At 34.3% G+C, this 20026-nt stretch overlaps 1 non-coding gene across 1 annotated transcript; it reads left to right on the forward strand.

Moving 5' to 3' along the window:
- The first annotated feature begins 19229 nt into the window (after positions 1-19229).
- LOC121230038 (small nucleolar RNA R71) lies at positions 19230-19336 on the forward strand. Its single transcript, XR_005927990.1, has one exon. It is a non-coding gene; the product is annotated as a small nucleolar RNA R71 (small nucleolar RNA).
- The last annotated feature ends 690 nt before the right edge of the window (positions 19337-20026 follow it).

Raw genomic sequence — 20026 nt, forward strand, 5'->3', positions numbered from 1 at the left:
CAAGGATAAAACTTGGATCCAAAAATAATAAAAATTGCCAAAGATGAGACTTGAACCTAAAACCCCTCACACACACCTAGAACACTAAACCACTGAAGTAGATACAGAGTTGTGTTAGGTTTTACAGGAGCAGAAATAAATTAATTGGGGTGTCACACAGGCCATGTGGGTCTAAATTTTTTTTTAAAATTTGAAAATTAATTAATTTTAAAAGTATCATGAAATAAAATTAAGAAAATTAGTAGTGTTAACATTTAGGTTACCTCTCGAGGAGCGCTTATTTAAAGTCTAAGCTCGACTTAGCTCGTATTCGCACGGTCATGGTGGTTCGTAGAGTCGAAACTACTCTTTCTCGCTATCAATTCTATTATCAAAGTAAGGTTTAAGTCGAGTACTATTTACCTAAAATGTACCAAATTTAGAATGAATTACCTTGACTGTATCGTATGGGAAGACATTTAGTACTGTAAAGGGATTTGATCCATTTGCATCAAACTCCGAAGTGGCAATTTTAGGATCCGTTTTATCTAGCAGTACCCTGTCCCTAACCTTAAATTGGTTCGTTCCATCCACATGCTTGTCAGTGCATCGTTTTGGCTCTTCATCGTGCTTTCTCAGTTTCTCCTAGACAGGTGTCCGCCACTCATCTAGTTCATCTTAATAGAATCACGAGCTTGGAGAGTAATCATTTCATCACCTACACAAAGTATTAACTCACCCATACCAACCTCAGGTATAGTTCTAGTAGTTACTAAATAGGGTCGACCTAGAATAAAAGGCACATCACTATCCTCACCCTTGTCTAAAAGAACAAAATTAGCTGGGAATATGAATTTATCAATTTTTACAAAAACATCTTAGATAATACCACTAGGAAATCTAATGGTTCTATCTACTAATTGAATATTCATCCTAGTTTGTTTGGGTTTTCTAAGACCTAATTGCTTAAACATTTTATAGGGCATAACATTAATACTAGCCTCTAAATTATCCAAAGCATTTTTAATATTCAAACTACCAATTAAACAAGGAATAGTAAAACTCCCAAAATCTTTCAATTTGTTGGGTTGTTTATTTTGCAAAATGGTTGAGCAAACTGCATTTAGCTCCACATGTGAAAAATCATCTAACTTCCTCTTGTTTGCCAAAAAATCCTTTAAAAATTTAACAGAATTGGGCATATGCAAAAGAGCTTCAATAAAAGGTAAGTTAATATGTAACTTTTTTAGAAGTTTAAGAAATTTACCAAATTGTTCGTTCGTGTGGTCTCTCTTCGTCATGTTAGGATATGACACTTGAGGTTTATATTATTTACCAACCAGTTTTTGCTCATTTTGTCTTACCTCAACCTTACTGTTACTTACCGTATTTTCTTTCCTTGGTTCTGGTTCAGATTCAACTAACCTTTCTTCATCTCACACAGTAATTGTGTAATAGCCCATTTTTAGGGAAATCAGAATAGTGGTTTTGGAACCACAAATCTGAGTCAAAAATAAAATTTATTTTAATTTTATTGCATGGTTTGTATTATTATAGAGATGTCATGTGGAAATTTTGATAAGAAAATTTTACCGATTTAGTGCTTAATTTCGAGAAGGACCAAATCGCATAAAATGCGAAAGCTGAATTCTAGTAGCTGGAAGGATTAAATAGCTATGGAATTCAAAACTTGAGGTCCTTATGTGGTAATTAGATTATTAATTAAAACTTAGAGATATTTTTGATGATTCATCCTTGGAAATTGTAACATCCCTTACCCGTATTTGACGCCGTAATAGGGTATGAGGTATTACCAAACTCACATAACTAGCAATTATACAATTCCAAATCGTAAATTTGCGTCCAAATTAAAAAAATTTGTAATTAATCATAAAGTCCCTAATACGAGCCTACGAGGCCCAAAACATGCTTTGGAAGTGGTTCGAGACTAAACCGAGAACTTTAGAAATTTTTACAAAACTTAGAAAATTTTCCACTATACAGGTGTCACACGCCGTGTGAATATAGGACACGCTCGTGTGGGTAGGCCGTGTGGTCACACACGCCTATGTCCCGACCCCGTGTAACTCTCTAACTTGTAACTCCTAAACAAATTGAGATCACCACGCCAAGTCACACACCCGTGTGATACGCCGTGTGGTTAATTAATTTAATTTGAATTAGATGTAGGTTTCACATGGCCAAGACACACACCTATGTTCTAGGCCGACTGGCACACACGACTGAGACACACGCCCGTGTCCCTATGTGTGTGCTCAACTCTGAGCATTCTATTTCTCAAAATTAAGGTGTCGGGGACACACAGCCTAAGCACATACCTATGTTACTAGGCCGCGTGTCACACACGGTTTAAACACACGCCTATGTGTCTGCCCATGTGGACAAAATCAGGCCATTTCCTAGCTTCATTTCTCACCCAAAATCACCCAAAAACCTGCACATGAAACACTCAACAATTCCAACCATTTCAAGCATTCAAATTTGGCAATTCCATATTTATTAAGGCGTACCATTTCATGCATACATGGTTACAAACTCACCTTCGCTTAACTTAGGCATTAATAACATTTGATCACATGAACTTAGCATAACACATATGTATATATATATCACAATAGCTTACTAAATCATACCCAAAATGAACCATCACTAGCCATTCCAATGGCTAGGTTACAAAATACTATTTTAAGCCACCACTGGACAAGTTGTCCTATACATGCCATTATACCAAAATGATTCTACTATATATAACCAAGATAGCTAGCTGATAGTGTGACAATGCTCCAATGATCTCCCAACCTTCAGGAGCTTCCGAGCATTATAAAACAGGGGAAAAAATAAAAGGAGTAAGCATTATATGCTTAGTAAGTTCGTATAAAGGAAATTAAACTTACCAGTCTTTATTATTAAATCTAAACATACAATATCATGTTTCCATCCATTTGGCTAAATTTGCTTAAGCACATAAATTCAATCAAACATGTTAGTCACCAAAATTTTCATATAAATGAAGTAACATAGATGAGCTCATCAAGCAATATTCTATCTAGTCATTTCTATTTCATCTCAAGGTTTTCATGCCAAGTTAAGAGTTATATGTCCTTTGAATCATTAGATTCCAATGAATGCTCAAGTAGTACACTCGATGTGTACGATTTAACAATTTTCAATTTCTTATTCAAGGGTACCCATTAGGGCACTTAACCAAGAAACACTCTCTTGAGCCACGTATCGTTTAACAGGATTACTAGTCCAGACTAAATCCTTTACATAACGAATGCTCAGGGAAGCTTAATTAGTATTAGCAGTCCAGGCTAAACCCTAATCATAACGTATGCTCGAGAGGTATTATATCGGGATTACCCATCTGGGCTAAATCCTTTTTATAACAAGGTCAATGGGATTATTCGTCTGAGCTAAATCCCGTCTGCAACAAATGCAGGACCTTATCAGTTTTGGGAAAACAGATATAATCATCGGAATTCAACATTCATTTGGGACTAACCATTTATCATCATTTCAAACACTTATAAATTTCTCATCATAACATACATATAAGGAACATTATATAAATCACATTACATACAATATAACATTCAATTAACACAATTGCATATCCGATTAAGTTACACGAATTTACCTTGACACTTGGTCGCGTAAAAGTCTACAAATCTGAAATCTTTTCTTTTTCTCGATCTAGCCTCGAGTTTCTATTTTTCAGATCTATATAAATGAATTTAATCATCAATTTCATACATTTAATACTTAAACTGACTCAATTTATGTCCTAGGAAAAATTACCATTTTCCCCTTAACTTTTCCAAAAATTCCATTTTCTTCCCTAGACTCGAACAATGAAACTTTTGCAAATTACTCCATATTCCAAGCCTAACCAAGGCCCCATTACAAATTTTCCAGCATATGTATTTAGAAAATTTCAGAATTTTTCATGAAATTTTATAACTTTTCATTTTAGTCTCTAAATCATGTTTTCATCAAAAATCACTTTGTAAAAGTTGTTTATCTATTAATAATATTTCATTTTCTACGATAAATTTCTAATTTCCACCATAATACATCCATGAACCATTTTCATACTTTGATAACTTTTCAAATTAATCCCTCAAATAGAGAGAATAAGCTATCCTGGTTTCAAAAATACCAAAATTACTAAAAACGGGACAAGAGAACTTTCCAATTAGGCCTTGAAAGTTTCTTTTCTCTCTCCTAGGGTTTCCATGTGTTTTTAGGTTGAAGATGATGAAAATAAGATGATATAATTTCTTTTCATCTTTTAATTAATTAAGTATTTTGGTACTTCCAATTTAGTCCCTTGTCTTTTTCTATAATTCCATGGATGAGTCACCAAGAAAAATATACATACTTTTCTTAATGGTATAATTACCATATAAGGACCTCTAGTTTTGAATTCCATAGCTATTTAAATCCTCATAGCTACTAGAATTTAACTTTCTCATTTTATGCGATTTAGTCCTTCTCGTAATTAAACACTTAATCGATAAAATTTTCATATCAAAATTTTCATACGTCATTCCTAAAATTTTATGGGCCATATGATAAAATAAAAATAAAATATATTTTGGGTCAGATTTGTGGTCCCGAAACCACTATTCTAATTTCATTGAAAAATGGGCTGTTACAACTCTCCACCCTTTAGGGATTTTCCTCCTCGAAAATATTACCAGTAAAAATATTCGGGTATTTCTTCCTCATAGTATCCTCCGGTTCCCAAGTAACTTCCTCTATACCATGTCGTTGCCAAAGAACTTTTACCAAAGCTACCTTTTTTTATTTCTTAACTCTTTTGTTTCCCGAGCTATGATTTTGATTAGTTCCTCACCATATGTCATATTAGGTTGGATCTCTACCTTTGTTGGAGAGATAACATGTGAAGGATTAGATAAATACCATTGTAACATAGACACATGAAAAACATTATGAATTTGATCAAGCACTAGTGGTAAAGCTAACTGATATGCGACCGGTCCAATTCTTTTAGTAATCTCATATGGTCCAATAAACCGTGGACTTAGTTTTCCTTTGCGCCCAAACTGGAGTACTTTTTTCAAGGCAACACTTTCAAGAATACCTTGTCACTAACCTGAAATTCTATTTATTTTATCTTCAAATCAAAATAATACTTTTGTCGATCTAAGGCTGCTTTCAAGCTCTCTGGAATTACTTTCACCTTTTCCTCAGTCTCTTGGACCGAGTCAACTCCGTGTAACTTTTTCTCACTGAGTTCTGTCCAATACAATGGATTTCTACATTTGCGTCCATACAAGGTTTCATATGGTGCCATTTTAATACTAGACTGATAACTATTATTATAAGCAAGTTCAACAAAAGGCAAATACTTTTCCCAGTTACCTTCGGACTCAGGTGTACAATATCAAAGCATATCTTCCAAGATCTGTATTACCAGTTCAGATTGACCATCTATTTGGGGATGAAATGCAGTGCTAAAGTGTATCTGAGTACCCAGAGCTTCTTGCAATTTGCTCTAGAATCGAGATGTAAACGAGGGTCTCTATCTAAAATAATGGAGACAGGCATTCCATGCAATCTAAATATCTCAGAAACATATAACTCAGCCAATCTATCCAAGGAAAAATCTATACAAACCAGAATAAAGTGTGCAGACTTTGTCAACCGATCAATAATTACCAAAATGGCATCTTTCTTCTTTGGAGACAGGGGCAATCCCGTTACAAAGTCCATAGTAATTCTTTCCCATTTCCATTCCGATATCGTAACTGGCCGTAATAGTCTAGAAGGCAACTGATGTTCAACTTTTACTTGCTGACATATTAAGTACTTAGATACAAACTCAGAAATATCTCATTTCATTCCCGACCACTAGTACATCTTTTTCAGATAGTTATATATTTTATTACTACGAGGATGAGCAGGCATGTTACCATTATGGGCTTCAAATCTTCTATACTAGTTCAGAACCTTTCTGTACACATACTCTGCCTGAATAACAAACAACCATCAGTCCCGATCTAAAATCCAGAATCAGGAGTCGGTTCAGTTTGTGCTCGTCTTGCTTGCAGCTTGCTATCATTTTTTTGAGCTTTAGAAATTTGCTGTAAAAATATTGGTCTAGCTTTTAACTCAGCTATGATTGAATCATCATCAGACAACGACAATCGAGTATTCATTGCTCGCAGAGCATACAGGGATTTTCTACTCAAAGTATCTACCACTACATTGGCTTTCCCCGAATGGTAGTCAATAACAAGATCATAATCTTTTAGCAATTGATGCCATCTACATTGTCTCAAATTCAAATCTTTCTGTGACATCAAATATTTCAGACTTTTATGATCAGTGAATATGTGACATTTTTCACTAAACAAGTAATGTCACCAGATTATCAATGCAAACACTAATGGCTGCCAATTCAAGATCATGTATCGGGTAGTTCTTTTCATGTGGCTTTAGCTGTCGTGAAGCATAGGCTACTACCTTACCATCTTGCATCAAAACATAGCCTAAACCATTCAATGAAGCATCACTATAAACTGTAAATTCCTTACCCAATTCAAGCTGGATAACATAGGTGCTTCTGTTAATAAAGTTTTTAATTTGTCAAAACTCTGCTAGCATTTATTAGTCCAATCGAATTTTACATCTTTCTACAATAATCGGGTCATCGGGGAAGTATCATCGAAAAACTTTTTACAAATCTCCAATAATAACCAGCTAGTCCTAGAAAACTTTGGACTTCGGACACATTCTTCGATGGCTTCCAGTTAACAATGGCTAAAAGTTTATTCAGGTCTACTCTGACACCTTCAGCAGATACTACATGCCTAAGGAAGCTAACTTCCCTTAGCCAAAATTCACATTTATTGAATTTGGCATACAGTTGTTTCTTTTGCAGAGTTTGTAACACTATTCTCAAATGTTCAGCATGCTCAATTCCATTTCAAGAGTAAACCAAAATATCATCTATAAATACCACCACAAACCTGTCTAAATACGGGCTGAAAATTCTGTTCATCAAGTCCATAAACACTGCAGGTGCATTTGTCAAACCAAATGGCATCACAAGAAACTCATAGTGTCCATACCTGGCTCTAAAAACTATCTTTGGCACATTCGATTCTTTTACCCGTAATTGATAATATCTAGAACAAAAGTCAATCTTTAGAAATATAGTAGCACACTTTAACTGGTTAAACAAGTCATCAATACGAGGCAATGGATACTTGTTCTTTATTGTAACTTTGTTGAGCTGTCTATAATCAATGCACAGCCTTAACGATCCATTCTTCTTCTTTACAAATAGAATCGACGCACCCCAAGGTGAGAAACTAGGTCGATCAAAACCTCTATCAATCAAATCTTGTAACTATACTTTCAATTCTTTCAATTCAGTAGGAGCCATTCTGTAAGGTGCTATAGATATTGGTGTTGTACCCGGAACAAGATCTATAGAGAATTCCACTTTTCTATCCGGTGGCAAACTAGGTAATTCTTTTGGGAATACATCAGGAAATTTAGATGCTACATGCACTGATTGAATCTTTGACTCCATTACTTTTGTATCCATCACATATGCAAGATAAGCATCATACCCCTTTCTGACATATTTCTATGCTGTTATTGCTGAAATTACATTAGGCAATCCATCCAGTTTATCAGATTCAACATAAAGCAATTGACTATTCTGACATTTCAATACAATATATTTCTGTTTACAGTTTACCACTGCATCATATCGAGTTAACCAATCCATTCCCAAAATCACATAAAATTCATCAAATTGCAATAATATCGAGTTAGCTGAAAAACAGTAACATTTTACCATCAACGGATAGTTATTACCAACTTTATCCACCATAACATACTGGTCTGGGGGGTTTGAAACTTTGACCACAAATTCAGCGAATTCAATAGGTAAATTTTTAACAGACACCAAGTTCATGCATATATATAAATGTGCGGAACCAAGACCAATCAATGCAGTAATATCAGTGTCAAATGTCGGGCGCAAAAGTAATTTCTCTAGCACGAATATCATATGTCCTCGCAGGTGCTCGTGCCTCAGATCTAATTATTGTATCCTTAGTAGTACCTCGACTACCACTAACATTACTGGGGTGACGGGGTGGTCTACCTCTTGCAACAGGATTGCTCGGCCATGGAGTGGGTTCTATCTTCTTTTCAACTCTTTTGGGACAATCCTTGAAAAAATGGTCAAGTGAATCACATCCGAAACAAGCTCCACTTCGAGACTGACATTCCCCATGTTGAAACTTGTTACAATGTTTACATTTCAATTTGGGATTATCGACACTACCCACACTGGCCACAGATGGAGTTGAAGACCTCGGGTTAGATCATTGAGGGCTCTGCTCCCTTCCAGAATATCTCGTGAAAGTGGTTACACGATCATAATATTTCTTTAATTTTTTAAATACAAATGATTGTGACTTACTCATAGGTTTTTTACCAGAAATCTGAGCCCCTCTTTCGGCTTGTTTCTTTTCTTTACTTAGTTCCCCAGCTATGTGAGCTCGGTAGGCTAAAGCCGCAAATTCCCTTATCTCGAGAATCTCAATCAATAACTTGATATCTCCATTTAGGCCCTCTTTAAAATGTTTACACATTTCAGCCTCGGTTAAAACCAATTCTCTGGTATACTTACTCAATCGAACAAATTCCAGCTCATATTCAGATATAGTCATGCTTCCTTGCTTGAGTTCCAGAAATTCTTTCTTTTTCTGATCCATGAACCTCTGACTAACATATTTCTTTCTAAATTCAGTCTAGAAGAATTCCCATGTAATAATCTCTTTCGATACAACTGAAGTTATGGTATTCCACCAATGATAAGTCGTATCTTTCAGTAGAGATACTGCACATTTCAGGCACTCAACAGGTGTGCAGGACAATTCATCCAAAACGCGGATAGTGTTTTCAAGCCAAAACTCAGCCCTTTTTGGATCATTTGCCGTTGCCCTAAATTCTTTTGCCCCATGTTTGTGGATTTTATCTATCAGAGGCTTACCAATCCTAAGAGGTTCAGCACCCTGCACTACCTTAGGAACTGGTTGAGGAGCAAGTGGGGGAGGTGTTATACAGCGGGGTTTGTTCTTAAGTACTGGGTAAACTATTCATTCATCATTTGGAAGAAGACTTATTTTGCCTCTTCACTTTGGCCCTCAAAAATGGGCCTTTCACTACCAAACCCAAAGGCGACTCTTTGCATTGAAGGTGAAGCACTGCTCAGCTTCCTCGGATTCAGCAATAGCTCGGTTGGATGACATTAGTATATGTAAAACACATTTAAAAATGATCAGGAGTCATCACATTATCACAATTTATATAATGGCATGTATAGCTAGACTCATATTTGCTACATCAAATCTGAGAGTCGACTAAGTCATAGCTCTGATACCATTAAATGTAATACCCTTTACCCATATACGATGCAAGAATAGGTTACGAGGCATTACCAGACTCACATAATTAGCAATCGTACAATTCCAAACCGTAAATTTGCGTCCAAATTAAAACCATTTGTAATTAATCATAAAGTCCCTAATACGAGCCTACGAGGCCCAAAACATGCTTTTGAAGTGGTTCAGGACTAAATTGAGAACTTCAGAATTTTTACAAAACTTAGAAAATTTTCCACTATACAGGGGTCACACGCCCATGTGAATATGTGACACACCCATGTCCCGACCCCATGTAACTCTCTGACTTGTAACTCATGAACAAATTGAGATCACATGGCCAAGTCACACACCCGTGTTCTAGTCCATGTGGCACACATGGCTGAGACACACGACCATACCCTTGCCCGTGTGCTCAATTCTGAGCATTCTGTTTCTCAAAATTAAGGTCAGGGGACACATGACCTAGCCACAACCCATGTTACCAGGCCGTGTGTCACACATGGTCTAGACATACGCCCGTATAAATTTTCCATCATAACATACATATAAGGCACATTATATAAATCACATTACATACAATATAACATTCAATTAATAAAATTGCATATCTGATTAAGTTACACGAACTTACCTCGACACTTGTTCACGTAAAAGTCTACTAATACAGAATCTTTTCTTTTCCTCAATCTAGCCTCAAGTTTGTGTTCTTCAGATCTATATAAATGAATTTAATCATCAATTTCATACATTTAATACTTAAACGGACTCAATTTATGTCCTAGACAAAATTACCATTTTGCCCCTAACTTTTCCAAAAATTCCATTTTTGTCCCTAGGCTCGGAAAATGAAACTTTTGCAAATTACCCTCTATTCCAAGCCTAACCAAAGCCCCATTACAAATTTTCCAGCACATGTATTCAGAAAATTTCAAAATTTTTCATGAAATTTTACAACTTTTTATTTTAGTCCCTAAATCATGTTTTCATCAAAAATCACTTTGTAAAAGTTGTTTATCTATCGATAATATTTTATTTTCTACCATAAATTTCTAATTTCTAGCATAATACATCGATGAACCATTTTCATACTTTGATAACTTTTCAAATTAATCCCTCAAATAGAGAGATTAAACTATCTCGATTTCAAAAATACCAAAATTACTAAAAACGGGATAAGAGAACATACCCAATTAGGCCTTGAAAGTTCACTTTCTCTCTCTTAGGATTTCCATGTGTTTTTAGGTTGAAGATGATGAAAATAAGATGATATAATTTCTTTTCATCTTTTAATTAATTAAGTATTTTGGTATTTTCAATTTAGTCCCTTATCTTTTTCTATAATTCCATGAATGAGTCACCAAGAAAAATCTGCATACTTTTCTTAATGGTCTAATTACCATATAAAGACCTCTAGTTTTGAATTCCATAGCTATTTAATCCTCATAGTTACTAGAATTGAACTTTCACATCTTATGCGATTTAGTCCTTCTCGTAATTAAACACTTAATCGATAAAATTTTCATATCAAAATTTTCATACGTCATTCCTAAAATTTTACGGGCCATATGATAAAATAAAAACAAAATATATTTTGGGTCAGATTTATGGTCTCGAAACCACTATTCCGATTTCACTGAAAAATGGGCTGTTACAGAAATTTATAAAAAGGAAAGGACTAAATTTCAAATAGAAATAATTAAAGATGATAAATAATTAAACTAGAATTAAAACCATTTTATATCATTTTCTTCCCCAAAATATTCCATGGGAACCTTAGGAAAGAGAAAACAAGCTTTCTTGGCATAAAATGGTAAGTATTGAAGTCCTATTCTTTGTAATTTTTATATTTTTAAGATCGGGATAGTCCAATCTATCTATTTAGAAGATCAATTTGAAAATTTATTAAAGTATAGAAGTTATGTATAGATGAATATACTGAAAATTAAAAATTTATGGTAGAAAATGAAAGATTGTTGATAGATAAACAACTTTTACAAAGTGATTTTTTGATAAAAACATGATTTAGGGATTAATTTGTAAAGTTGTGAAAATTAAAGAAAAATTCTGAATTTTATAGAATATATGTGATGTAAATTTTATATTGAAATTTTGGTTAGGTTTGGAAAAAGGAGTAAATTGCATTAATTTCATTTTCCGAGCCTAAGGACGAAATTGGAATTTATGGAAAGTTTAGGGGAAAAATAGTAATTTTGCCTAGGATGTAAATTAAGTCCAAATAAATATGAAATGTGATAAATTGATGATTAAATTCATTTATATAGATTCAAATAACACAAATTCGAGGTTAGATCAAGGAAAAGAAAAAGTTTCGGATTAGTAGATTTATATACGCGAACAAGTGTCGAGGTAAGTTTGTGTAACTTAATTGAGAATGTAAAATGTTGAATTGGAAGTTGTATTTGTATAGAATGTGACTTATTTGTATGTGAATTGTTTGGGTGTTACAATATAGGAAATAAATACATGCTTGAAATTGTATGAAAAGGGTTAAGTTCCATTTGAATATTGAATTTCGATGGGTAAATGTGATTTCTCTTATTGAATGAGGTCCTACATTTGTTGCTAACGAGATTAGCTCGGACGAGTAATCCTATTGACCTCATTATAGATAGGATTTAGCTCGAATGGGTAATCCTATTATAATTCCTCTCGAGCATATGATATAATTAGGATTTAATCTGGACTGGTAATCCTAATTGAGCTCTTCTGAGCATATGTCAGTGGTAGCCGAGGTACTACAAGGGATACAACAGTTAAATCTGAGGCACGAGCACTGAAAAGGACATATGCTATTCATGCCAAAGAAGATGCCTTTGCATCAGACATTATTACTGGTACATTTTCTCTATTTGATACTGATGCTACTGCTTTGATTAATTTTGGTTCTACACATTCAAGTATATGTACAAATTTAGTGTTTGTTAAAAATTTACCTGTTGAATTCACTGAATTTGTGGTTAAAGTTTCAAACCCTTGGGCCAGTATGTAATGGTGGATAAAGTTTGTAAAAATTGTTCATTGATGATAAAGGGTTACTGCTTTTTGGCTAACTTGATGTTATTGCCATTTGATGAATTTGAAGTGATTTTGGGAATGGACTGGTTAACCCAACATGATGCAGTGGTGAATTGTAAACAGAAATATATTGTATTGAAATGTCAGAATGGTGAATTACTCCATGTTGAATCTAATAAATTAGATGAGTTACCTAATGTGATTTCAGCAATATAAGCACAAAAATATGTTAGAAAGGGTTATGAAGCTTATCTTGTTTATGTGTTGGACACTAAAGTATCTGAGTCAAAGATTCAATCAGTGTCGCTTGTATGTGAATTTCCTGACGTATTTCCAGAAGAATTACCTGGTTTACCACTTGTTAGAGAAGTGGAGCTTTCTATAGATCTTGTCCCGGGGACAGCACCTATGTCCATAACACCTTACAGAATGGCTCCTACCAAATTAAAGGAGTTGAAAGCACAATTGCAAGAGTTGATTGATAAAGGCTTTGCTCGACCCAAATTTTCACCATGGGGTGCACCAATTCTATTTGTAAAGAAGATAGATGGATCATTGAGGCTATGCATTGATTACAGACAACTTAACAAAGTTATAACAAAGAACAAGTATCTATTACCTCGAATTGATGATTTGTTTGATCAATTGAAAGGGCCCACTGTATTTTCAAAGATTGATATCTGTTTTGGTTATTATCAGTTACGAGTAAAAGATTTAGATGTGCTAAAGACAACTTTTAGAACTAGGTATGGACATTATAAGATTTTTGTGATGCCATTCGGTTTGACAAATTCACCTGCAGTATTTATGGATTTGATGAACAGAATTTTCAGACCTTGTTTAGACAGGTTTGTGATGGTACTTATTGATGATATTTTGGTTTAATCTTAAGATGAAAATGAACATGCTGATCATTTAAGAATTGTGTAGCAAACTCTACGTGAGAAACAACTATATGCTAAATTCAGTAAATATGAATTTTGGTTACAGGAAGTTGATTTTCTTGGACATATTGTATCTGCAGAGGGCATTAGAGTGGATCTGAACAAAATCTCAGCAATTGTTAATTAGAAGTCTCCGAAGAATATATCTGAAGTTAGAAGTTTTTTGGGACTTGCTGGCTATTATCGGAGGTTTGTAAAAGGGTTTTCAATGATAGCTTCTCTGATGACTCGATTGTTACAAAAAGATGAGAAATTTGAGTGGACTGATAAATGCCAGCAAAGTTTTGGCAGATTAAAAGCTTTATTGACAGAAGCACCTGTGTTAGGTTAGCTTGAATTGGGTAAGGAATTTATAATTTATAGTGATGCATCATTATATGGTTTAGGCTATGTTTTGATACAAGAAGGTAAAGTAATAGCCTATGGTTCAAGACAGCTAAAACCACATGAAAGAAATTACCCGGTATATGATCTTGAATTGGCAGCTATAGTGTTTGCATTGAAAATTTGGCAGCATTACTTATTTGGTGAAAAATGTCACATATTCACTGATCATAAAAGTTTGAAGTATTTGATGTCATAGAAAGATTTGAATTTGAGACATGCAGGTGGCTTGAATTATTGAAAGATTATGATCTGGTTATTGACTACCATCCAGGAAAAGCCAATGTGGTTGCCGATGTTCTAAGTAGAAAATCTTTATTTTCCTTGAGAGCAATGAATACTCGGTTGATGTTATCTAATTATGGTTCAATTATAACTGAGCTAAAAGCTAGACCGACGTTCTTGCAGTAGATTTCTAAGCTAAAAAAGATGACGGTAAGTTACAGGAAAAATGGATACAGTGTGAATCGACTTCTGATATAGAATTTTAGATTTGGACTGATGGTTGTCTTTTATTTGGAGGCAGAATATGTGTACCAAAGAATTTGGAATTGATACAGAAGATTTTGAATGAAGCTTATAATGGTAACATGTTTATTCATCCTGGTAGTAATAAAATGTACAATGATCTAAAAAAGAAATACTGGTGGCTGGGAATGAAATGAGATATTTCTGAATTTATATCTAAATGTTTGATATGTTAGTAAGTAAAAGTTGAACATCAGTTGCCTTTGGGATTATTACAGCTAGTTATGATACCAAAATGGAAATGAGAAAGAATTACCATGGACTTTGTATCGGGGTTACCCCTATATCCAAAGAAGAAATATGTCATTTGGGTAATTGATGATAGATTAACAAAGTCTGCACACTTTATTCCAGTACGTATGGAATTTTCATTGGATAGATTGGCTGAATTATATGTCTTTGAGATTGTTAGATTGCATGCAATACTTGTCTCCGTCATTTCAGATAGAGATCCTCAATTTACATCCCGATTCTGGAGTAAATTGCAAGAAGCTCTGGGTAAGCTGTTACATTTTAGCACTGCATTTCATCCTCAAATAGATGGTCAATCTGAACGTGTAATACAGATCTTGGAAGATATGCTTCAATGTTGTGTACTTGAATTTGAAGGTAACTAGGAAAAGTATTTGCCTTTGGTTGAATTTGCTTATAATAACAGTTATCAATCCGATATCAAGATGGCACCGTATGAAGCTTTGTACGGTCACAAGTGCAGAAATCCATTATATTGGACAAAACTCAATGAGACAAAGTTACATGGAGTTGACTTAGTCCGTGAAACCAAAGAAAAAGTGAAAGTAATTTAGGATAGTTTGGAAGCAACTTCTGATTGTCAAAAGTCCTATGCTGATCTTAAAAGGAAAGAAATAGAATTTCAGGTCGGTGATAAGGTATTTTTAAAAGTGTCACCTTGGAAGAAAGTTCTTCGATTTGGCCGTAAATGGAAATTGTGTCCACGATTCATTAGGCCTTATGTAATCATAGAAAGAATTAGACCTGTTGCGTATCAATTAGCTTTACCACCAGAACTTGATCAGATTTATAATGTTTTTCATGTGTCTATGCTACGACGGTATTGATTAGATCCTTCAAATGTTATTTCTCCAACAAAGGTAGAGATTCAGCCTAATATGATATACAATGAAGAACCAATCAAAATCTTAGCTAGGGAAACAAAAGAGTTAAGAAATAAAAATGTGGCATTAGTAAAAGTTCTCTGGAAGAGACATGGTATTCAAGAAGCAACTTGGGAATCAGAGGATATCATGAGAAAGCAATACCCAAACCTTTTTATTGGTAAGATTTTCGAGGACATAAATCCTTAAGAGGGAGAGTTGTAACAGCCTATTTTCAGTGAAATCGAAATAGTGGTTTTGGAACCACAAATTCGAGTCGAAAATAAAAATTATTTTAATTTTACTGCATGGTCCGTATTATGATAGAGATGTCATGTGAAAATTTTGATAAGAAAATTTTACCGATTTAGTACATAATTTTGGGAAAGACCAAATCGCATAAAATGTAAAAGTTGAATTCTAGTAGCTAGAAGGATTAAATAGCTATGGAATTCAAAACTTGAGGTCCGTATATGGTAATTAGGCCATTAGTTAAAAGTTAGTAGATATTTTTTATGATTCATCCATGGAAATTTAGAAAAAGGTAAGGACTAAATTGGAAATAGAAATAATTAAAGATGATAAATAATTAAAATAGAATTAAAGCCATTTTATATCATCTTCTTCCCCAAAATACTCCATGGGAACCCTAGGAAAGAGAAAACAAGCTTTCTTGGCATAAATTGGTAAGTATTCAAGTCCAATTTTTAGTAATTTTTATATTTTTGAAACCAAGATAGTCTAATCTATCTATTTAGGGGATCAATTTGAAATGTTATCAATGTATAGAAGTTATGTCATGGATGAATATGCTAAAAATTAAAAAATTTATGATAGAAAATGAAATATTGTTGATAGATAAACAACTTTTACAAAGTCATTTTTTGATAAAAAAATGATTTAGGGATTAATTTGTAAAGTTGTGAAAATTAAAGAAAAATTCTAAATTTTATAGAATATATGTGCTGTAAAATTTATATTGAAATTTTGGTTAGGCTTGGAAAAAGGAGTAAATTGAATGAATTTCATTTTCCGAGCCTAGGGACGGAATTGGAATCTATGGAAAGTTTAGGGGCAAAATGGTAAATTTTCCTAGGATGTAAATGAAGTCAAAATAAATATGAAATGTGATAAATTGATGATTAAATTCATTTATATAGATCCGGATAACAAAAATTCGAGGCTAGATCGAGGAAAAGAAAAAGTTTCGGATTAGTAGATTTATATATGCGAACAAGTGTCGAGGTAAGTTCGTGTAACTTAATTGAGCATGTAAATATGTTGAATTGGGTGTTGTATTTGTATAGAATGTGATTTATTTGTATGTGAATTGTTTGGATGTTATAATATAGAAATAAATACATGCTTGAAATTGTATGAAAAGGGTTAAGTTCCGTTTGAATATTGAATTTCGATGGATAAATTTGATTTCCTTTATTGAATGAGGTCCTGCATTTGTTGCTGACGGGATTTAGATCAGACGAGTAATCCTATTGACCTCATTACAGATAGGATTTAGCTCGGATAGGTAATCCTATTATAATTCCTCTCGAGCATATGTTATAATTAGGATTTAGTCTGGACTGGTAATCCTAATTAAGCTCTTCTGAGCACATGTCACATAAAGGATTTAGCCTAGATCGGTAATCCTAATATATGATGCGTGGCTCGAGGATGTTTTTTTTAATTAAGTACCCTAATGGGTACTCCTGAATATGAATCGATGGGTTACTGAATTGTACACATTGAGTGTACTACTTGATTATCCATTGGAATTTTAAAGATTCAACGGACAAAAATTTGACATGATATGAGAATTATGAGATGAAAAGAATAATGTTTTGAAAAAATATAGCATTATGAGCTCATCTATGTTTGTTTGATGTATATGAGGATTTTCTGACTAACATGTTTGACTGAATACATGTGTTTAGACAAATTTGTCAAATTGATGGAAATATGTTATTATATGATTGATTTTAATAAATGAGATTAGTAAGTTTAATTTCCAGTTATACGAACTTACTAGGCATAATATGCTTACTAAGTTCACTTTTCTCTATTTTTTAGTACTCGGAAGCTCGCGAAGGTTGGTGAACGATTGGAGCATCATCACACTACCCCCTAGCTTGTTTTGGTTTAAATAGTAACCTCATTTTGGTATAATGTCGTGTATAGGTAACTTGACCAAATGTTTGCATATAAATGTTGTTGTAATCTACCTATTTGAAATGGCTAGTAATGAAAATGTTTAGAGATATCTATTAAGGTAACCTTATGGTATTATCATGAGTACATATATTATGGTTTGATTGAGGTATGCATATAATGATATATTATGATAGATGCTTGAATTGGTCTTGATATAATTCTTGGATTGGTTGGTATTTGGATGTAAGTTTTGGTGCAGAACATTGGTAAAATTTTAAGTAAGAAATGAAGCTAGAAATGGCTTTATTTTGTCCACACGGGTAGACACACGGGCGTATGTCTAGACCGTGTGTGACACACGACCTGGTACACGGTCGTGTGGGTAGGCCGTGTGTCCCTTGCATCTTAAATTTGAGAAACAGAATGCTCGGAATTGAGCACATGGGTAGAGACACGGGCGTGTGTCTCAGCCGTGTGTGCTACACAGTGTAGACACTGGCGTGTGTTTTGGCCGTGTGAACCCTACACCTAATTTTTGAAAATTAAATTGACCACACTGCCTACTCACATGGCGTGTGGCTAGTCGTGTGGTATAAGTCAGAGTGTTATACGGGGTCGAACACGGCCTGGAGAACGAACATGTCTTAGGGTCACATGGGCGTGTCCTTAGACCACATAGGCGTGTGAGTCCTGCAGCTAGGAAAATTTTAGAAATTTTTCAAAAAATTCTTAGTTCTTGATTAAGTCTTAACTCAATTCTAATACTCGATTTGGGACTCGAGGGTCTATTTTAATGAAAAGAATAGTAATTAACGTGAATTACTTGTAAATGTTCTAAAAGTTCTGGTAATGCTTTGTAACCATGTTCCGGCGACAGATACGGGTTAGGGGTGTTACAAATTGCATGAAGTTGCTCTCTTGGGTTAGTTTCGATATTGCTAGGAAAACTACCTTGTTTCCTTTTTGAAACCAATTTAGTAAGTTGTCCAATTTAATTTTTGAGCCCATGAATTGACGCTTGCTAATTTTCAAAGCTGTCTCGGTGTTTTGAAAACGGATCTTTGACATTGAAATAAATTTTCCCAATATCTCTTCAAGGTTCAGTTTCTTCTCTTACTAATAGGGTTGTTGAAAGCCTAGAGAGGGTTGTGGTCTTTGGTTTCCTTGACCACCCATGAGATATTTGGGTGGTTCCTCCATCCTGCATTGTAGTTATTACTATAAGGGTTATTTTGAGGTCTAGAATTATCACTCGTATGATTTATTTGCTCATTCTCCATGCTAAGACCGAAGGGTAGATATTCTGGATTATTTATTCCACCTCCATTTGCATCGCATTGCATCATCGGATGTACCTATGTAGAAACACAAAAACATCAATTTTTTAATTTAAAAGTTCTACCTGATTCGATAACATGGTGACCGCATCTAAGTTAAAAACACCAGTTTCTTTCATCGGCTTCGTCCTCATGACTTGCCACTAATAATTATTCAGTGGCATCTCTTTTATAATCTCATAAGCTACTTTGAGTGTTTTATTATTCAATGTACCATCGTCTGTTGTGTCGATCAATTGCCTAGTTGAGGGATTGAAACCGTTGTAGAAGGTTTGAACCTATAGCCATAGAGGTAACCCATGGTGAGGGCATCGCCTTAATAAGTCTATATACCTCTCCTATGCACCATATAGGGTTTCTAAGTCGATTTGAATAAAGGAAGAGATATCATTCCTCCACTTGGCCATCTTAGCCGGTGGGAAGTACTTCAGTAGGAATTTCTCGGTCATTTGATGCCATGTAGTGATAGAACCTCGTGGTAAGAATTCAACCACTGTTTAGCTTTGTTCCTTAACGAGAAGGGAAACAGCCGTGGCGAATGGCACTGTCAGAAATGCCATTATTCTTGAAAGTATCACAGACTTTCAGAAAATTTGCCAAATGAGTATTTGGATCTTCGTCTTGCAAACCATCAAATTGAATAAATTATTGTACCATCTGAATAGTGTTCGGCTTCAGTTCGAAATTATTCACAGCAATGGTGAGCTCACAATACTTGATTCAGCCCTACTTAGAGTGGGCTTGGCATAATTGTACATAGTATGAGGAGCAGGATCTGGATTTGCAGCAACTTCAAAAGGCAACTGATTGTTCTGATTATCACCTATCTCCTTAGTTATAATAATAACATCCTCTTGCTCTTCTACTATACTCTGTCGACTCTGCCTTGCTTATCTACAATTTCTGCAAGCTGTACTTTCAATCTCATTATCAAATAATAATGGTCCCGACAAGTTGCTTATAGTCATAAACTAAAGGAACCTGCCAAAAGCAAATAAAAAAAATTAGAAAACAAATATTAAACTAAAAACAAAAGTAAAATGCAATAAAAATAAATGGTTAAATTAATAAAAATCAAGTGTTCCTAATAT

The sequence above is a fragment of the Gossypium hirsutum genome, chromosome A05, assembly GCF_007990345.1.
Source record: "Gossypium hirsutum isolate 1008001.06 chromosome A05, Gossypium_hirsutum_v2.1, whole genome shotgun sequence".
NCBI classification, from domain to species: domain Eukaryota; kingdom Viridiplantae; phylum Streptophyta; class Magnoliopsida; order Malvales; family Malvaceae; genus Gossypium; species Gossypium hirsutum.